Here is a 15162-nt window from a genome sequence, read left to right as displayed (position 1 = left end):
AATATTTAATGTTTAAAGTTCACATATAACCAAAACGTGAAATAAAAAAAATAATAGTACGTGTGTTTACTTGTGCTGAAAAGCTATCATAGACATCAAATTGAGTCTAAAGAACACGGAAGCAAGAACTTCATTCTTTTAACATAGGATTTCTAAGAGGTGTCTCGCAAAGAAATATCTGAATCTGCAATAGATAGAGTTGCCCTTCATACAACTCTGACACGAAATAGTCCTAAAATATCCTGAAAATTATAAACAGTATGTCATTTTTCACTATCAAAGATATAACGAAACTAAAAATTTTAAGCCATATGGGTTCTTACGAACATAATACACTATGATATGATTTTACAAACACAAAACACGCAAGGAACTATATTTTAGGACAATTGATTACGAGCTACCAAAGAGCCACATTTTAAATTAGTGATAGTTACTTTTTTACAATGCCTTCTTTTGATTTGTTTGATAGGTCATGTACCTTAATGTAATGATAACATTTTTTTAATTCTGTACATACTCACAAAAGGTTTGAAAAGTATTATTTATGGGGAAAACAAGCTTGACACACGAAATACGAGGAAAGAATGTTTGGCAAGTAGAAAGGAGATAAGAAGAGTAGAAATAAGGAAACTATTATAGAAATCGAGAGAGAAGAATATATTGCAGAATTGAAGGGTAATTTAAAGACGAGGCTTGCGAATGGAGGTCATGCTAATCACCAAATGAGATGTGTGGCGACCTTTAACTTAAGTCATTACACGAAGGAAGACTTTTATATTGAACCAACTGTACGTTTGATAACTTTACGACAACAGTTGGCTATATGGGATATTATTTGTTAATAGAAAAGGGTATTTATAATGTCAAGTGATTGCAAAATTTCTTTAACTGCATCTCGCATTGATTATTTTTCATGCATCATTCAGTAACTAAGAACCCAGGGTGTTTTCAGGAGCTAGACTTTACAATCAAGTAAAAAATGCAATCTTCATAGATATAAAAAGATGTGGTATGAGTACCAATGAGACAACTCTCCATCCAAGTCAAAATATATAAAAGTAAACCATTATAGGTCACAGTACGGTCTTCAACACGGAGCCTTGGCTCACACCGAACAGTAAGCTATGAAGGGCCCCAAAAAAAAAACTAGTTTAAAACCTTTCAAACGGGAAAACCAACGGTCTAATCTATATAAAAAACGAGAAACGAGAAACACTTATGAACCACATCAACAAACGACAACTACTGAACATCAGATTCCTGACTTAGGACAGGTGCAAACAAATGCAGCGGGTTCATGTCTTTTATTGCTTAAATGACACAAATTTCTACGGGGTTACTTCCCCGCTAACGTAAAAGTTTACACGGTTTCAGCTCTGGAGTTCCCAGTGAAGACATTATGTTTGAAGTACAAATATTTAATGTAAAAAGTTCACATATAACCAAAACGTGATAAAATGATAGTACGTGTGTTTACTTGTGCTGAAGAGCTGTCTTAGACATCAAATTAAGTCTAAAGCACACGGAACCAGAACTTTATTCTTTTAACATAGGATTTCTTAGAGGTGTTTTGCAAAGAAATGTCTGAATCTGCAATAGATAGAGTTGCCCTTCATACAACCCTGACACGAAATAGTCCTAAAATATCCTGAAAATTATAAACAGTATGTCATTTTTCACTATCAAAGATATAACGAAACTAAAAATTTTAAGCCATATGGGTTCTTACGAACATAATACATTATGATATGATTTTACAAACATAAAACACGCAAGGAACTATATTTGCGGACAACTGATGACGAACGCCTAAAGAGCCACATTTTGAATTACTGATAGTTACTTTTTTACTATTGCTTTCTTTTGATAGGTTATGTACCTTAATGTAATGATAACATTTTTTAATTCTGTACGTACTCACAAAAGGTTTGGAAAGTATTATTTATGGCGAAAAAAAACTTGACACACCAAATACGAGGAAAGAATGTTTGGCAAGTAGAAAAGAAATAAGAAGAGTAGAAATAAGGAAACTATTATAGAAATCGAGAGAGAAGAATATATTGCAGAATTGAAGGGTAATTTAGAGACGAGGCCTGCGAATGGGGGTCATGCTAATCACCAAAAGAGATGTGTGGCGACCTTTTAGTTAAGTCATTACACGAAGCAAGACTTTTATATTGAACCAACAGTACGTTTGATAACTAACTAACTGGAAGTGTTTAACGACCTTGACTGGATGTACATCCCTCGCACGGTCGGATCGGTGCCCGAAGGCGTTTGGTGAGCATTAAAATATTTTCTGCAGTGGGTCAGGAACAGGTGGAAGACGCCATTTTGGTAGGTCGCCATCTTGGTTTTGCTGAGTTGTTTTTGGTTTGTTTACTATTTTGTTGTTTCTTTACAGTCGATACTCCACAACGGCTGTTTTCAGGGCCAGGTTAATCAGCTGGGCAGCCCGCTAACCACGACGATGTGTTGTTGGTAGATGAATCATTGACTCTGTAGTAGATGACTGCAACCTGCACGAAGCTAAATACACATAGCCCTCGGACGTCTGGGCAGCATGTGACACTCACCCATCCACAATGGGTTTCAGAGTGTCGCTAACGCGGGTCTACTTGTCAGGTAACATCATAAGCTAGTTTGTCGTTGAACCATCTGGGCAGCGTAACATGTTGTAGCCAACGGGTAATCAGGAGCTGATCCAGCACGTCCTTTCACCTGTAAAGACTGAGACGTGACTGAATGTGATCGTTTGATAACTTTACGACAACAGTTGGCTATATGGGATATTATTTGTTAATAGAAAAGGGTATTTATAATGTCAAGTGATTGCAAAATTTCTTTAACTGCATCTCGCATTGATTATTTTTCATGCATCATTCAGTAACTAAGAACCAAGGGTGTTTTCAGGAGCTAGACTTTACAATCAAGTAACCAATGCAATCTTCATGTCTTTTATTGCCAATATGACTAAAAAATTCTACGGGGGTTACTTCCCGCTAACGTAAAGGTTTACACGGTTTCAGCTCTGGAGTTCCCAGTGAAGACATTATGTTTGAAGTACAAATATTTAATGTATAAAGTTCACATATAACCAAAACGTTAAAAAAATGATAGTACTTGTATTTACTTGTGCTGAAGAGCTATCGTAGACATCAAATTAAGTCTAAAGCACACGGAAGCAAGAACGTTATTCTTTTAACATAGGATTTCTTACAGGTCTTTCGCAAAGAAATGTCTGAATCTGCAATAGGTAGAGTTGCCCTTCATACAACTCTGACACGAAATAGTCCTAAAATATCCTGAAAATTATAAACAGTATGTTATATTTCACTATTAAAGATATAAAGAAACTAAAAATTTTAAGCCATATGGGTTCTTACGAACATAATACACTATGATATGATTTTACAGACATAAAACACGCAAGGAACTATATTTGAGGATAATTGATGACGAACGACCAAAGAGCCACATTTTAAATTACTGATAGTTACTTTTTTACTATTGCTTTCTTTTGATTTGTTTGATAGGTTATGTACCTTAATGTAATGATAACATTTTTTAATTCTGTACGTACTCACATAAGGTTTGAAAAGTATTATTTATGGCGAAAAAAAACTTGACACACCAAATACGAGGAAAGAATATTTGGCAAGTAGAAAAGAAATAAGAAGAGTAGAAATAAGGAAACTATTATATAAATCGAGAGAGAAGAATATATTGCAGAATTGAAGGGTAACTTAGAGACGAGGCCTGCGAATGGAGGTCATGGTATTCACCAAAAGAGATGTGTGGCGACCTTTTAGTTAAGTCATTACACGAAGCAAGACTTTCATATTGAACCAACTGTACGTTTGATAACTTTACGACAACAGTTGGCTATATGGGATATTATTTGTTAATAGAAAAGGGTATTTATAATGTCAAGTGATTGCAAAATTTCTTTAACTGCATCTCGCATTGATTATTTTTCATGCATCATTCAGTAACTAAGAACCAAGGGTGTTTTCAGGAGCTAGACTTTACAATCAAGTAACCAATGCAATCTTCATGCCTTTTATTGCTATGACACAAATTTCTACGGGGTTACTTCCCCGCTAACGTAAAAGTTTACACGGTTTCGGCTCTGGAGTTCCTAGTGAAGACATTATGTTTGAAGTACAAATATTTAATGTATAAAGTTCACATATAACCAAAACGTGAAAAAAATGATAGTACGTGTGTTTACTTGTGCTGAAGAGCTGTCGTAGACATCAAATTAAGTGTAAAGCACACGGAACCAGAACTTTATTCTTTTAACATAGGATTTCTTAGAGGTGTTTTGCAAAGAAATGTCTGAATATGCAATAGATAGAATTGTCCTTCATACAACCCTGACACGAAATAGTCCTAAAATATCCTGAAAATTATAAACAGTATGTCATTTTTCACTATCAAAGATATAACGAAACTAAACATTTTAAGCCATATGGGTTCTTACGAACATAATACACTATGATATGATTTTACAAACATAAAACACGCAAGGAACTATATTTGCGGACAACTGATGACGAACGCCTAAAGAGCCACATTTTAAATTACTGATAGTTACTTTTTTCTATTGCTTTCTTTTGATTTGTTTGATAGGTTATGTACCTTAATGTAATGATAACATTTTTTAATTCTGTACGAACTCACAAAAGGTTTGGAAAGTATTATTTATGGGGAAAACAAGTTTGACACCCAGAATATAGGAAGGAATGTTTGGCAAGCAGAAAAGAAATAAGAAGAGTTAGAATTACGGAAACTATTATAGAAATCGAGAGAGAAGAATAAATTGCAGAATTGAAGGGTAATGCAGAGACGAGGCTTGCGAATGGAGGTCATGCTAGTCACCAAAAAAGTTGTGTGGCGACCTTTTAGTTAAGTCATTACACGAAGCAAGACTTTTATATTGAACCAACAGTACGTTTGATAACTTTACGACAACAGTTGGCTATATGAGATATTATTTGGTATTAGAAAAGGGTATTTATAATGTCAAGTGATTGCAAAATTTCTTTAACTGCATCTCGCATTGATTATTTTCATGCATCATTCAGTAACTAAGAATCAAGGGTGTTTTCAGGAGGTAGACTTTACAATCAAGTAACCAATGCAATCTTCATGTCTTTTATTGCTAAAATGACACAAATTTCTACGGGGTTACTTCCCCGCTAACGTAAAAGTTTACACGGTTTCAGCTCTGGAGTTCCCAGTGAAGACATTATGTTTGAAGTACAAATATTTAATGTATAAAGTTCACAAATAACCAAAACGTGAAAAAAATGATAGTACGTGTGTTTACTTGTGCTGAAGAGCTATCGTAGACATTAAATTAAGTCTAAAGCACACGGAAGCAAGAACTTTATTCTTTTAACATAGGATTTCTTAGAGGTGTTTTGCAAAGTAATGTCTGAATCTGCAATAGATAGAGTTGCCCTTCATACAACTCTGACACAAAATAGTCCTAAAATATCCTGAAAATTATAAACAGTATGTTATATTTCACTATTAAAGATATAACGAAACTAAAAATTTTAAGCCATATGGGTTCTTACGAACATAATACACTATGATATGATTTTACAAACATAAAACACGCAAGGAACTATATTTGAGGACAATTGATGACGAACGACCAAAGAGCCACATTTTAAATTACTGATAGTTACTTTTTTACTATTGCTTTCTTTTGATTTGCTTGATAGGTTATGTACCTTAATGTAATGATAACATTTTTTTAATTCTGTACGTACTCACAAAAGGTTTGAAAAGTATTATTTATGGCGAAAAAAAACTTGACACACCAAATACGAGGAAAGAATATTTGGCAAGTAGAAAAGAAATAAGGAAACTATTATAGAAATCGAGAGAGAAGAATATATTGCAGAATTGAAGGGTAATTTAGAGACGAGGCCTGCGAAAGGAGGTCATGGTATTCACCAAAAGAGATGTGTGGCGACCTTTTAGTTAAGTCATTACACGAAGCAAGACTTTCATATTGAACCAACTGTACGTTTGATAACTTTACGACAACAGTTGGCTATATGGGATATTATTTGTTAATAGAAAAGGGTATTTATAATGTCAAGTGATTGCAAAATTTCTTTAACTGCATCTCGCATTGATTATTTTTCATGCATCATTCAGTAACTAAGAACCAAGGGTGTTTTCAGGAGCTAGACTTTACAATCAAGTAACCAATGCAATCTTCATGCCTTTTATTACTATGACACAAATTTCTACGGGGTTACTTCCCCGCTAACGTAAAAGTTTACACGGTTTCGGCTCTGGAGTTCCTAGTGAAGACATTATGTTTGAAGTACAAATATTTAATGTATAAAGTTCACATATAACCAAAACGTGAAAAAAATGATAGTACGTGTGTTTACTTGTGCTGAAGAGCTGTCGTAGACATCAAATTAAGTCTAAAGCACACGGAACCAGAACTTTATTCTTTTAACATAGGATTTCTTAGAGGTGTTTTGCAAAGAAATGTCTGAATATGCAATAGATAGAGTTGTCCTTCATACAACCCTGACACGAAATAGTCCTAAAATATCCTGAAAATTATAAACAGTATGTCATTTTTCACTATCAAAGATATAACGAAACTAAACATTTTAAGCCATATGGGTTCTTACGAACATAATACACTATGATATGATTTTACAAACATAAAACACGCAAGGAACTATATTTGCGGACAACTGATGACGAACGCCTAAAGAGCCACATTTTAAATTACTGATAGTTACTTTTTTACTATTGCTTTCTTTTGATTTGTTTGATAGGTTATGTACCTAAATGTAATGATAACATTTTTTAATTCTGTACGTACTCACAAAAGGTTTGGAAAGTATTATTTATGGGGAACACAAGCTTGACACCCAGAATATAGGAAGGAATGTTTGGCAAGCAGAAAAGAAATAAGAAGAGTTAGATTTACGGAAACTATTATAGAAATCGAGAGAGAAGAATAAATTGCAGAATTGAAGGGTAATGCAGAGACGAGGCTTGCGAATGGAGGTCATGCTAGTCACCAAAAAAGTTGTGTGGCGACCTTTTAGTTAAGTCATTACACGAAGCAAGACTTTTATATTGAACCAACAGTACGTTTGAAAACTTTACGACAACAGTTGGCTATATGAGATATTATTTGGTATTAGAAAAGGGTATTTATAATGTCAAGTGATTGCAAAATTTCTTTAACTGCATCTCGCATTGATTATTTTCATGCATCATTCAGTAACTAAGAATCAAGGGTGTTTTCAGGAGGTAGACTTTACAATCAAGTAACCAATGCAATCTTCATGTCTTTTATTGCTAAAATGACACAAATTTCTACGGGGTTACTTCCCCGCTAACGTAAAAGTTTACACGGTTTCAGCTCTGGAGTTCCCAGTGAAGACATTATGTTTGAAGTACAAATATTTAATGTATAAAGTTCACAAATAACCAAAACGTGAAAAAAATGATAGTACGTGTGTTTACTTGTGCTGAAGAGCTATCGTAGACATTAAATTAAGTCTAAAGCACACGGAAGCAAGAACTTTATTCTTTTAACATAGGATTTCTTAGAGGTGTTTTGCAAAGTAATGTCTGAATCTGCAATAGATAGAGTTGCCCTTCATACAACTCTGACACGAAAGTCTCCTAAAATATCCTGAAAATTATAAACAGTATGTCATTTTTCACTATCAAAGATATAACGAAACTAAACATTTTAAGCCATATGGGTTCTTACGAACATAATACACTATGATATGATTTTACAAACATAAAACACGCAAGGAACTATATTTGCGGACAACTGATGACGAACGCCTAAAGAGCCACATTTTAAATTACTGATAGTTACTTTTTTACTATTGCTTTCTTTTGATTTGTTTGATAGGTTATGTACCTTAATGTAATGATAACATTTTTTAATTCTGTACGTACTCACAAAAGGTTTAAAAAGTATTATTTATGGCGAAAAAAACCTTGACATACCAAATACGAGGAAAGAATGTTTGGCAAGTAGAAAAGAAATAAGAAGAGTAGAAATAAGGAAACTATTATAGAAATCGAGAGAGAAGAATATATTGCAGAATTGAAGGGTAATTTAAAGACGAGGCTTGCGAATGGAGGTCATGCTAATCACCAAATGAGATGTGTGGCGACCTTTAACTTAAGTCATTACACGAAGGAAGACTTTTATATTGAACCAATTGTACGTTTGATAACTTTACGACAACAGTTGGCTATATGGGATATTATTTGTTAATAGAAAAGGGTATTTATAATGTGAAGTGATTGCAAAATTTCTTTAACTGCATCTCGCATTGATTATTTTTCATGCATCATTCAGTAACTAAGAACCCAGGGTGTTTTCAGGAGCTAGACTTTACAATCAAGTAACCAATGCAATCTTCATAGATATAAGAAGATGTGGTATGAGTGCCAATGAGACAACTCTCTATCCAAGTCAAAATATATAAAAGTAAACCATTATAGGTCACAGTACGGTCTTCAACACGGAGCCTTGGCTCACACCGAACAGTAAGCTATAAAGGGCCCCAAAAAATAACTAGTGTAAAACCTTTCAAACGGGAAAACCAACGGTCTAATCTATATAAAAAACGAGAAACGAGAAACACTTATGAACCACATCAACAAACGACAACTACTGAACATCAGATTCCTGACTTAGGACAGGTGCAAACAAATGCAGCGGGTTCGTGTCTTTTATTGCTTAAATGACACAAATTTCTACGGGGTTACTTCCCCGCTAACGTAAAAGTTTACACGGTTTCAGCTCTGGAGTTCCCAGTGAAGACATTATGTTTGAAGTACAAATATTTAATGTAAAAAGTTCACATATAATCAAAACGTGAAAAAATGATAGTACGTGTGTTTACTTGTGCTGAAGAGCTGTCGTAGACATCAAATTAAGTCTAAAGCACACGGAACCAGAACTTTATTCTTTTAACATAGGATTTCTTAGAGGTGTTTTGCAAAGAAATATCTGAATCTGCAATAGATAGAGTTGCCCTTCATACAACCCTGACACGAAATAGTCCTAAAATATCCTGAAAATTATAAACAGTATGTCATTTTTCACTATCAAAGATATATCGAAACTAAAAATTTTAAGCCATATGGGTTCTTACGAACATAATACACTATGATATGATTTTACAAACATAAAACACGCAAGGAACTATATTTGCGGACAACTGATGACGAACGCCTAAAGAGCCACATTTTAAATTACTGATAGTTACTTTTTTACTATTGCTTTCTTTTGATAGGTTATGTACCTTAATGTAATGATAACATTTTTTAATTCTGTACGTACTCACAAAAGGTTTGGAAAGTATTATTTATGGCGAAAAAAAATTTGACACACCAAATACGAGGAAAGAATGTTTGGCAAGTAGAAAAGAAATAAGAAGAGAAGAAATAAGGAAACTATTATAGAAATCGAGAGAGAAGAATATATTGCAGAATTGAAGGGTAATTTAGAGACGAGGCCTGCGAATGGAGGTCATGCTAATCACCAAAAGAGATGTGTGGCGACCTTTTAGTTAAGTCATTACACGAAGCAAGACTTTTATATTGAACCAACAGTACGTTTGATAACTAACTAACTGGAAGTGTTTAACGACCTTGACTGGATGTACATCCCTCGCACGGTCGGCTCGGTGCCCGAAGGCGTTTGGTGAGCATTAAAATATTTTCTGCAGTGGGTCAGGAACAGGTGGAAGACGCCATTTTGGTAGGTCGCCATCTTGGTTTTGCTGAGTTGTTTTTGGTTTGTTTACTATTTTGTTGTTTCTTTACAGTCGATACTCCACAACGGCTGTTTTCAGGGCCAGGTTAATCAGCTGGGCAGCCCGCTAACCACGACGATGTGTTGTTGGTAGATGAATCATTGACTCTGTAGTAGATGACTGCAACCTGCACCGGAAGCTAAATACACATAGCCCTCGGACGTCTGGGCAGCATGTGACACTCACCCATCCACAATGGGTTTCAGAGTGTCGCTAACGCGGGTCTACTTGTCAGGTAACATCATAAGCTAGTTTGTCGTTGAACCATCTGGGCAGCGTAACATGTTGTAGCCAACGGGTAATCAGGAGCTGATCCAGCACGTCCTTTCAGCTGTAAGGACTGAGACGTGACTGAATGTGATTGTTTGATAACTTTACGACAACAGTTGGCTATATGGGATATTATTTGTTAATAGAAAAGGGTATTTATAATGTCAAGTGATTGCAAAATTTCTTGAACTGCATCTCGCATTGATTATTTTCATGCATCATTCAGTAACAAAGAACCCAGGGTGTTTTCAGGAGCTAGACTTTACAATGAAGTAACTAATCTTCATGTTATTTATTGCCAAAATGTCACAAATTTCTACGGGGTTACTTCCCCGCTAACGTAAAAGTTTACACGGTTTCAGCTCTGGAGTTCCCAGTGAAGACATTATGTTTGAAGTACAAATATTTAATGTATAAAGTTCACATATAACCAAAACGTGTAAAAAAATGATAGTACGTGTATTTACTTGTGCTGAAGAGCTATCGTAGACATGAAATTAAGTCTGAAGCACACGGAAGAAAGAACTTTATTCTTTTAACATTGGATTTCTAAGAGGTGTTTCGCAAAGAAATGTCTGAATCTGCAATAGATAGAGTTGCCCTTCATACAACTCTGACACGAAATAGTCCTAAAATATCCTGAAAATTATAAACAGTATGTCATTTTTCACTATCAAAGATATAACGAAACTAAACATTTTAAGCCATATGGGTTCTTAGTTACGAACATAATACACTATGATATGATTTTACAAACATAAAACACGCAAGGAACTATATTTGAGGAGAACTGATGACGAACAACCAAAGAGCCACATTTTAATTTACTGATAGTTACTTTTTTACTATTGCTTTCTTTTGATTTGTTTGATAGGTTATGTACCTTAATGTAATGATAACATTTTTTAATTCTGTACGTACTCACAAAAGGTTTGGAAAGTATTATTTATGGGGAAAACAAAGCTAGACACCCGAAATACGAGGAGAGAATGTTTGGAAAGTAGAAAAGAAATAAGAAGAGTAGAAATAAGGAAACTATTATAGAAATCGAGAGAGAATATATTGCAGAATTGAAGGGTAATTTAGAGACGAGGCCTGCGAATGTAGGTCATGTTAAACATCAAAAAAGAGATATGTGGCGACCTTTCAGTTAAGTCCTTAAATGAACCAAGACTTAATAGAACAGGGTATTTTTAATGTCAAGTGATTGTAAAATTTCTTTAACTGCATCTTGTAGTGATTATTTTCATGCATCATTCAGTAACTAAGAACCTATCATGTTTTAAGGAGCTAGACTTTACCATCAATCAACCAATCTACATGTCTTATATTGCCAAAATGACACAAATTTCTACGGGATTTTTTGACCGCTAACGTAAAAGTTTAGGTTTCAGCTCCTGAAATATCATTGAAGCCATCATTTTCTGTAAATTTGGCTTTTATAAAAAGTTAAGATCACGCCAAACACTATGTTATTCTATTCCCAGAGAGTGTGTGATTTCAACATTAGTTTTGTTTTGCCCAATCTTCGTTTTTTTTGGTGTGGTATTTTGTCTTTATTGTTTTTCATCTGGACATGGTGTTCATTTTTTTCTTTTGACTTATTGTTTTTTTATTGTATCCTTGATATCCTCTCCTTTTTACCATGTAATCCTCATTTAATTTTGAGACAAAGTATCAGGATCAATAAATGAGTTCTGCTAGTAGTCCTTTGTTCATTTATGTATCATTGTCATTTTGCTTAGTTTCTTTTGATATCTATTCTGACATCGGACTCGGACTTCTTTTGAACTGAGTTTTACTGTGCGTATTGCTATGTGTTTATTTATTCTACATTGGCTAGAGGTATTGGGGGAGGGTTGAGATCTCACAAAACATGTTGAACCCCGCCGCATTTTTGCGCCTGTCCCAAGTCAGGAGCCTCTGGCCTTTGTTAGTCTTGTATTTTTTTTTTAATTTTAGTTCATTTATATGTTTTTGAGTTTAGTGTGACGTCCATTTTTACTGAACTAGTACACAATTTTATTTAGGGGCCAGCTGAGGACCACCTCCGGGTTCGGGATTTTCTCGCTGCATTGAAGACCCATTGGTGGCCTTCGGCTGTTGTCTGCTCTTTGGTCGGGTTGTTGTCTCTTTGACATATTCCCCATTTCCATTCTCAATTTTATGCAGATGTTACCCTGTCCCTTGTCTGCCTTGATGTTATCATTTAGACTTAGGGATATGCAGTTTGAGTATTTTTTGCATTGATGATTGATGAATTTGATCTTTGAGTTATGCAAACAGATGATAATAGTGTAGCAGAAACTTCTAACCCTTCAAATTAGTACATGGTTTTTATTGCTCCATATTTAGTTTATTGTTGAGTATTTTGGGGCTGTAGTTTTCTTTTGATGTTTCCTTTTGTCATGGTTTGTCCTATGATATACTATTCTGATTTGGCATGCACTTATATTTGTAAAGTTCGAAACATCATTTCTAGAAAATCAGAAAATATCTTTTCAGAAGTAGATTATAATAATCTGTTATTTGATGTGGATATTCACTCTAACACTTAGATGTATGACAATCTAGTGATATTCAATTTTGCTTCTTGTTTTTTTAAAATGTTGTGGTCTCAAAGATACATGTCCTGTATATCTTTTTATCCATATGTTTTGTGGCATTCTATAATTCTTCCAAATATATTTAAACTATTAACATCCGAATTTCACATTTGGTGGCTAAACATGTATTCCATCTTTCTAATTGTTCTACAAACTCAGATAGATTTTGTCATTGTCAGAATTTAAAAAAAAAGAAGCCTTTTAGGTCTCTATTGTATGTATTTCACCAGCACCTATAGAGAGGGAGGTACAACATGTCCTCACAACAGCCATTCAATAGCTGTAAACAATAAATACCATTTACTGTGGAAATATGAATGTCAGATGCTTGACCCAAATGAACTCCAGTTTCTAGTCATAGTTTGTATTTTGCATAAAATTGTAGATTAATTCATTTATCCCATTAACATGTTTGTGCTACTTCCTGATACCAGTAATATACCAGCAATATACAGATAAAAAATTGAAAAATGAATTCTTTGGCTCTATGTTAACAGTTTGACCAATACAGACAGAATGTCAATTAATAAATTGTTTGGTGGATTATCTATCAAACTTATAGAGATAACTTTTCACTTTTGTCTATGCTATGCGTGTTCATGTATGTCTTAAAGAGTTGGTGGACCAATACTTTCTCAAATTTAAACGGTTAAAAAATTCGAGTCCCCAACAAGTAAACTTATAAATTAAACTAGAGGCTCCAACGAGCCTGTGTCCCTCACCTAGGTTCATGTACATCTTCTTCAACAATGGACACTCTCCAATATTTTGTTGATCTTGTATTGCTGATAATCTTATCTAGTTTTGCCAAAATCACAAAAAAGGGTAATAAAAAAATCGTCATTTGAGGGAAATCACTCCTATAAAGAGACACTCTGCTAACAATTTCATCAAAATTTGACTTATTTGTAGATCTTGTCTTGCTGATATTTTTTTGTTATTTCAAGTGTCTATCTATCTATTATAGTTTTCAAGATAATAGGGAAGAACGCAAATTGGTAAGAACTGTCATTCAAGATCAAGAATGCCAATAAGGAGTCGACTTACAATTTCAGCCATTTAAAAAAATTGTAAAAACTGTGAGTAAAGGATAACTCTGTAAGAAGTCCTCTGAATAATTTTGGAAATGTTGACTGCTTTGCAGATCTTGTCTTGCTGTTCATTTTTGCTATTTAAAGTTTATTTTTTTCTATTGTAAATTTCAAGATAAAGACAATGAAAATGAAATGAAAAATAAACCCTTCACACAGACATGTTTCAGCATAAAATTCAGAAAAAGACAACCTGATGGACAGCAACATTGCTAACTAATTCAAGTCACTGGACCATGAACTAGTAGGCAGGGCCTTGAAAAGGTTGACAAAATGAGATGTACAGACAGTAATGTAACTTTATAGAAATTATTGTTGTCCATTGTAAGTAGTTCCTATCAAACTAACCTAAGTAGAAAACTTAACAATGAAAATTGGTAATCAATTGAAAGTCACTGGACCATGACCTATGGGGGCAGGGCCTTGTAATAGTTGTCAAACTAATATGTACTGATAGTAATGCAACTTCATACAAAATATCATTGATCTATCACAAATTAGTTCCTATCAAACTAACTTAAACAGAAAACTTAACAATTGTTGACACCAACTACGAAGTTGTCGACGGAAAAGCAATACCTATGTCTTGACGTTGCAGGCAAGACAAAAATGGTAATTCATTATTTAAGGGCAATAACTCCTATCACAAGTGGTCTGACAGTTTTGACATAAATACACAGTAGGTAGATCTCACATTTTGAATATTCCTGTCCTCTTTCAAATTTTTCTGAAATTAAATTATTAAAGCAGTTTTCGATATAATAGACAAAAATTCAAACTGGCATTTTACCGGTAATACTAGGTTAAAAACCAGAGTTTTCCCAGTATTTCCTACTGGGCAGGGCAATACTCATAAAACCCAGGTTTTTGCCAACCATGATATCTTTGTAACCAACAATCATCTTTACTTGTAAAAGGTTTAATTTCCCTTGCCAAATAGTTAAAAAAAACTCACTGGATAACCTAAACTTCATTTTTGAACACATTATTGGTCTTATGGCAAATATTAAAAGATCTCAAACCTTAGGCACAGACTCTGTTTAGTACACTAATTTTGAGCCTTTGATTTTGCCATTTTAAAAAGGACTTTCTGTTTTGAATTCCCCATGGAGTTTGGTATTTTTTTTTATTTTTACATGTTCATATCTCAAAAAGTGAAAGAGAAGTTTTAGAATAATTTCTTTTTCTCTGTTTGGACCATTTAGAACATGTATCCAGGGATAACCTAAAAATGCTGATAATGTGAATTGTGATTCAAGTCACAACTTTGTAAAGTTACTGGTTTTCCACATTTTCACACCGTAATTCTGCCCGAGGGGCAAATATCTAAATTCTTAAACCTAC

Source organism: Mytilus californianus, unplaced genomic scaffold, assembly GCF_021869535.1.
Source record: "Mytilus californianus isolate M0D057914Y unplaced genomic scaffold, xbMytCali1.0.p SCAF_1, whole genome shotgun sequence".
Taxonomy (NCBI): Eukaryota; Metazoa; Mollusca; class Bivalvia; order Mytilida; family Mytilidae; genus Mytilus; species Mytilus californianus.
Note: the sequence above shows the minus strand (reverse complement) of the source record.